Source organism: Salvelinus sp. IW2-2015, unplaced genomic scaffold (assembly GCF_002910315.2).
Source record: "Salvelinus sp. IW2-2015 unplaced genomic scaffold, ASM291031v2 Un_scaffold5673, whole genome shotgun sequence".
Lineage (NCBI taxonomy): Eukaryota > Metazoa > Chordata > Actinopteri > Salmoniformes > Salmonidae > Salvelinus > Salvelinus sp. IW2-2015.
The window spans coordinates 19034-26369 of record NW_019946938.1 but is presented as its reverse complement, the minus strand read 5'-3'; the positions used below and the strand labels follow the sequence as shown (position 1 = coordinate 26369).

Sequence of the window (7336 nt, the reverse complement as noted above, 5' to 3'; positions counted from 1 at the left end):
CCTCTCGCTGCAGCTGAGACTGTATCATGGCCTTTATGTTCATCCATAACACAGAACAGATCACTGCTGATCGGTACGACAGTAAACCTCCACAGTTTGTCATGTTGAGAGCAGATCTTCTCCTGTAGTTGTGTGGAGGCTGACCAGCATGTGCTTCTTTAAGCAGGGAAATATAGTGAGGCTGGAGGTGAGTCTCACAGTAAGAGACAGACACACCAGACAGGACATGAGGGCTTTGTGTTTTCTCCCAGTGCAGAAATCACACTCCACATCTCCAGGTCCAGCATAACAGTGGCAGGAGGAGCAGCAGGGAGGAGCAGCAGGAGGAGCAGCGGAGGAAGCAGTATGTTTTCAGTTTCTTCACCACTTTAGCCCAACGTGTTTCTGTTCAGAACAGGCTTTGGACAAAGGTCTGTCGGCACTCTGGGCAGCTGTAAACACCTTTCAGGTCGTCCTGATCCAGCAGCCCTCAATACAGCCCATACAGTAGCTGTGTCCACAGGAAGTAGTCACGGATCCTTCAGTATATCCAGACAGATTGAACAGCTGAATGAATCCCGATCTTCAAAAAATGCCTTGCCATTTTGCACACTACAAACGGCGGCAGAGGAGTATCAGAGATAACTTTCGATTTCCTTGTTTGTGCAGAGGAAGAGGAGTGGCCTCCACAAGGGTAATATGAAACTTCCTGGTTCTGTGTGCATGTTTAAATCTTGCCTGCAGAGGACACATTGAGAAATCTGCATCCCTGTTTCTCAGTCCTTTCTCTCTGGCTGAGACTGGATCATCATGGTCTTTACGTTCATCTATCAGACAGAGATTAACAGATACCCTGCTGATCATTCTATCAGACTATGATATAGACAGATAAACCCTGCTGATCATCTATCAGACAGATATAACAGATCCCTGCTGATCATCTATCAGACAGTATAACAGATACCCTGTGTCATCTATCAGACAGATATAAAGATACCCTGCTGATCATCTATCAGACAGATATAACAGATACCCTTGCTATCATCTATTCAGACAGATATAACAGATACCCTGCTGATCATCTATCAGACAGATATACAGAAGTACACCTGTGATCATCTATCAGACAGATATAACAGATACCCTGCTGATCATCTATCAGACAGATATAACAGATACCTGCTGATCATTCATATCAGACAGAATAAAGATACCCTGCTGATCATCTATCAGACATGATATAACAGATACCCTGCTGATCATCTATCAGACAGATATAACAGATACCCTGCTGATCATCTATCAGACAGATATAACAGATACCCTGCTGATCATCTACGACAGTAAACAGGATACCCCTGCTGATCATCTATCAGACAGATTAACTGAGAAACAGAAGCAGGTGGGGGAGAAGCAACAGAAATCCCAGCAGAGAATCCAGGAGAGAGAGAAGGAGATGCAGGAACTGAGACAGGCTGTGGACTCTCTGAAGTTCTCTGCACAGGCAGCCGTGGACGACAGTGAGAGGATCTTTGCTGAGCTGATCCGCACCATGGAGACAAGGTGCTCTGAGGTGAAGGAGCTGATCAGAGACCAGGAGAAGGCTGAAGTGAGTCAGGCTGAAGGCCTCCTGGAGCGACTGGAGCAGGAGGTGGCTGAGCTGAGGAGGAGAGATGCTGAGCTGGAGCAGTTCTCTCACACAGAGGACAACCTCCACTTCCTCCAGAGCTTCAAAGACCACAGTGCCCCCCCTGTTTCTGAAGAGATGCCTGCCATCATCCTTAGCCAAAGTCGTGATTTTAAGACGGTGATGACCTCTGACCTCCAGGAAAAGCTGATGCTCTGCTGTGAGGAGGAAGTAGTGGAGATATCAGCAGCAGTGAAAGCTGTCCACATACTGCAGTCAGCAGAGCCAAGCACCCAAGCAGTAGTATCTCGACCAAAGTATTATCGAAAAGGGCCTTTCAGGGATTTATGTGTTAATTGTCGCAAGGGAAAAATGTGTCATGGCCGCATGGGTAAATGTCCCTAGTAATATTAAGGAGTGAGTTGATAATACTATTCTCATCTTGTAGATAAACTGTGTGTCCTTAAAAAGGAGAGAGTGTGTGTTTGTTGTGTGTCACAGTATCTGTATATTCTGAAATGACATGTGAAGTCACACACCTTAACTCTGCTCACCTTCACCATCTAAAGTAGACTTAAAGCCAGTGGTGTAAAAATACTTTAAAGTACTTCTTAAGTAGTCGTTTTTTCATTTTTTGACATCTTTTACTTAACTACATTCCTAAATAAAATAATGTACTTTTTACTCCATACATTTTCTGTGACACCCAAAAGTACTCGTTACATTTAGAATGCTTAAGAGGACAGGAACATGGTCCAAWTCACGCACTTATCAAGAGAACATCCCTGGTCATCCCTACTGCCTCTGATCTGGTGGACTCAATAAACACAAATGCTTTATTTGTAAATGATGTCTGAGTGTTGGAGTGTGCCCCTGGCTATCTGTAAATAAAAATAAATAAAATAAAAAATGGTGCTGTCTGGTTTGCTTAATATAAGTAATTTGAAATGATTTATACTTTTACTTTTGATAATTAAGTATATTTAAAACCAAATACTTTTAGACTTTTACTCAAGTAGTATTTTACTGGGTGACTTTTACTTGAGTAATTTTCTATTAAGGATCTTTACTTTTACTCAAGTATGACAATTGGGTACTTTTTCCACCGCAGGTTATCAAATCAAATCAAGTTTTATTTGTCACATACACATGGTTAGCAGATGTTAATGCGAGTGTAGTGAAATGCTTGTGCTTCTAGTTCCGACAATGCAGTAATAACCAACAAGTAATCTAACCTAACAATTCCACAACTACTACCTTATACACACAAGTGTAAAGGGATAAAGAATATGTACATAAAGATATATGAATGAGTGATGGTACAGAACGGCATAGGCAAGATGCAGTAGATGGTATAGTGTACAGTCTATACATATGAGATGAGTAATGTAGGGTATGTAAACATAAAGTGGCCCACGTTGAACGACCTGAGCAGCGGGAAGCTTGGCTGTTTTCGTTTTTGTTTGTCGGCTGGAAGCAACAAAATGGAGTCGTGGCTTCAGCTTTTCCGAAGAGGGGCGGGGAGGGCCTTATATGCGTCGCGGAAGTTAGTATAACAATGATCCAAAGTTTTACCAGCGCCTGGTAGCACAATCGAGTATGCTGATAGAATTTAGGGAGTTTTTTGTTTTCAGTTATGCCTGTTAAAATCCCCAGTACGATGAACTGCAGCCTCAGGGTGTGTGGTTTCGCAGTTTACAACGAGTCAGATAAAAGTTTCGTTCAGGGGCCATCGATGTGTCTGCTTGGGGGGTGAATATATACGGGGCTGTGATTATAATCGAAGAAGAATTCCCTTGGTAAGATAATGCGGTCGACAATTTGATTGTGAGGAAATTCTAAATCTGGTGAACAGAATAACTTGAGTTCCTGTATGTTTGGTTTATGATCAACACCACGTCTCGTTGATCATAAGGCTATACACCCCCGCCCCTGCTTCTTACCAGAAAGATGTTTGTTTCTGTCGCGCGATGCGTGAAGAACCCAGTGGCTGCAACCGCTCCGTTTAGCGTCTCTCGAGGAGCATGTTTCTGTGAAGGCAAAGAACGTTACAATCCTGATGTCTCTCTGGAATGTTACCCTTGCTCGGATTTCATCATACCTTCTTGTCATAGAGACTGGACATTGGCGAGTAAGTAATGCTAGGGAGTGGAGCGCGATGTGCCCGTCTCCGAAGCCTGGACCAGCGAGACCACTTTCGTTTGCCCCTTTTACGACGTCGTTGTTTAGGGTCGCCGGCTAGGGGATCAGTCCATTGTATTGGGTGGAAGGCAAAAACACAGGATCCGCTTGGGAGAAAGTCATATTCCTGGTTGTAACCGTATGGTGAGTTGAACGTTGCTCTTATTCAGTAGTTCCCTCCCGACTGTATCTAATGAAACTAGATTACCTGGGTACCAATGTAAGGAATAACACATAAAAAAACAAAATACTGATAGTTTCCTAGGAACGCGAGCGAGGGTGGCCATCTCGGTCGGCGCCGGAAGTTTCTAAGTTTAAAGCACTAATACTGTTTGTGTAAGTAGTAAGTGGTAGTAAGTGTGGTAAGTAAGTGGTAGTAGTAAGTGGTAGTGGTGGCTGGTAGTGGTACTGGTGGGTAGTAGTAGTAGTCAGTGGTAGTAGTATCGGTAGTGGTGGTAGTATCTAGTGGTAGTAGTAGTGGTGGTGGTGGTGTAGAAGTAGTGTAGTAGTGGTGGTAGTGGTGGTAGTAGTGGTAAGTAGTAGTGGTAGTAGTTGGTGGTAGTAGTAGTAGTCAGTGGTAGTGGTAGTAGTAGTAGTAGTGGTAGTGGTGGTAGTAGTTAGTTGGTAGTGGTGGGTAGTAGTAGTGGTAGTAGTGGTGGTAGTAGTGGTGGTGTGGGTAGTAGTGGGTGGTAGTAGTAGTGGTAGTAGGGGTGGTGGGTAGTGGTAGTAGTAGTAGTAGTTAGTAGTAGTGGTGTAGTAGTAGTGGTGGTGGTAGTTGAGTAGTAGTGGTGGTCGTAGTAATGGTAGTAGTTGGTGGTAGTAGTGGTAGTAGTAGTAGTGGTGGTAGTAAGTTTGTGGTAGTAGTGGTGGTGGTAAGTGGGTAAGTAGTAGTAGTGTAGTAGTTGGTGGTAGTAGTAGTGTGGTGGTAGTAGTAGTGGTGGGTGGTGTAATAGTAAGTGGTATGTAGTAGTAGTGGTAGTGGTAGTAGTAGTAGTGGTAGTTAGTTAAGTGGTGGTGGTAATAGTAGTAGTAGTAGTAGTGGTAGTAGTATGGTAGTAGTAGTTCAGTAAGTAGTAGTAGTAGAAGTGGTAGTGGTGGTAGTAGTAGTGGTAGTAGTGGGTTTGTGGTAGTGGTAAGTAGTAGTAGTAGTAGTAGTAGTAGTGGTGGTAGTAGTAGTAGCAGTAGTAAGTGGTGGTGGTGGTAATAGTAGTAGTAGTAGTGGTAGTATAATAGTAGTAGTACTAGTTAGTAGTGGGTGGTGGTCCTAGTAGTATGTAGTAAGTGTGGTGGTAGTGGTAGTGGTGTAGTAGTAGTGGGGTGGTAGTGGTAGTGGTGGTAAGTAGTAGTAGTCGTGGTGGTAGTGGTTAGTGGTGGTAGTAGTGGTGGTAATAGTAGTTGTAGTAGTAGTATAGTAGTAGTAGTTGTAGTCAGTAGTATAGTAGTAGTAGTGGTGGTGGTGGTAGTGGTAGTGGTAGTGGTGATAAGTGTAGTGGTGGTAGTAGTAGTAGTAGTGGTGGTGGTGTGGTAGTGGTGGTAAGTAGTAGTAATTTGGGATTGTTTGAGTGAAGTAGTGGTGTAGTGGTAGTGGTGGTTAGTAGTGTAGTAGTAGTAGGTGGTGGAAGTGGTAAGTGGTGGTAGTAGTAGTAGTCGTGGGGTAGTGGTAGTGGGGTAGTAGTGGTGGTAATAGTTAGTAGTAGTGGTGTGTTAGTATAGTAAGTAGTAGTAGTAGTAGTAGTAAGTTGTATAGTGGTGATGGTAGTAGTAGTAGTGGTGGTGTTAGTGTAGTAGTTTAGTAGTAGTATAGTAGTTGTAAGTAGAGTAGTAGTAGCGGGTGTAGTGGTAGTGTAGTAGTAGTAGTAGTGTGGTAGTGGTAGTGGGTAGTGTAGTGGTGTATAGTAGAGTAGTGGTGGTATGGTGAGTGGTGTAGTATAGTAGTAAGTGGGTAGTGTGTAGTGGTGGTAGTAGTGTGGTAATAGTAGTAGTAGTGGTGGTGTTAGTAGTAGTAGTAAGTAAGTAAGTATGAGTTGTAGTACGGCTGATGGTGTATAGTAGTAGTAGTAGTAGTAGTAGTTGTAGTAGTAGTTGTAGTAGTGGTGGTGGGTGGTAAGTAGTAGTAAGTAGTAGGTAGTTGAGTAATGTAGTTTGTAGGTAGTAGTGGTGTGAGGTAGTAGTGGAGGGTGGTGGTGGTGGTAGTAAGTAGTGGTGTGTGTGGTGTGGTAGTGTGGTGTAGTAGTGGTGGTAGTTAGTAGTAGTAGTAGTTTAAGGAGAATAATAGAAACTGTGGTGCAGATTAATGTTTAAACAGATTGTTCTATTTATCGTTGTCCACATAATTCAGGCAATTTATATATGTATTTTGTCCACATCACCCAGCTCTACTATAAGGAATAGGGTGCCATTTTGGACTCAGCCAATGTCTGTCTCTGTATACTGTCTGCATGGTGTCTGTTTCTCTACCCCTCTCTCTAGCTCTGGTCCTGGGCGTTAGTGGAAGGAGAGTAACACCCTGGACCAGAGCTAGAGTATCTCTTCTGTCTGGAGGATTTCTGATGCTTTAAGGCAAAAGCTGAGAATGTTTTCTATTTAACAGTTTTTTCTACCGACTTTAAACAATAAAGTTTAAAACATGACACGTTTTATATTTTCATTGTATTTTCATTTGTATTGTTACTCAATGTTGCCATTGTATTGTGAATAGTGTTAGTCAACTCTGCCCTCTTGTGGTTGAAATGGTCTGTGTTATTTCATAGTCACATGAACTAAGAGCCTTTCTGTCTCTCTCAGCATTAACAAATTCATAATCTCTTTGGACAGACTCAAGTAACGTCTGACACAATTATTCTCAATTGTTGTAGTTCCGGGTTTCGAGATAAGAAAAGTTCATTCAACTTCTCTGTGAGAAGAAAACCAGGACATCTCCCCCCTGGATGAGTTTCGACATCTACATATTTCCTCCCTTCATTTCCCTACCTCTTTTCCCCTCCGTCCTGTACAGAGCTGCTCCAGAGAGTCAATAAAGATATAGCTGCTCCAGAGAGTCAATAAAGATAAGCTGCTCCAGAGAGTCAATAAAGATAAGCTGCTCCAGAGAGTCAATAAAGATAAGCTCTCCAGAGAGTCAATAAAGTAAGCTGCTCCAGAGAGTCAATAAAGATACGCTGCTCCAGAGAGTCATAAAGATAAGCTGCTCCAGAGAGTCAATAAAGAGTAAGCTGCTCCGAGTGTCAATAAAGATAAGCTGCTCCAGAGTCAATAAAGATACTAACTTACAGTCCTCTGTCTTGTCAGAGTGTGATGTCAGGTGTGCTTGTGATGTCAGAGTTGTGTGTGTTGTTTTATGATGTCAGAGTTGTGTGTGTCAGTGTCTTGTGATGTCAGAGTTTGTATGTGTCTTGTTTGAATGTAGAGTTGTGAGTGTCTTGTGATGTCAGAGGTTGTGATGTCCTTGTGATGTCAGTGTCTTGTGATGTCAGGCTTTGTGGAAGTGTTTTGAGAGGGTTCTCTGTAATGAATGTGTGTCTGTGTGAGAGAGGAGGGTTGTTAGTGGAT

The 7336-nt window shown here is 42.9% G+C and overlaps 1 long non-coding RNA gene across 1 annotated transcript; it reads left to right on the top strand.

The window, feature by feature from the left end:
• The first annotated feature begins 4254 nt into the window (after positions 1-4254).
• LOC139026747 (uncharacterized) lies at positions 4255-6423 on the top strand. Its single transcript, XR_011478674.1, has 2 exons — positions 4255-4284; positions 6046-6423. It is a non-coding gene; the product is annotated as an uncharacterized lncRNA (long non-coding RNA).
• The last annotated feature ends 913 nt before the right edge of the window (positions 6424-7336 follow it).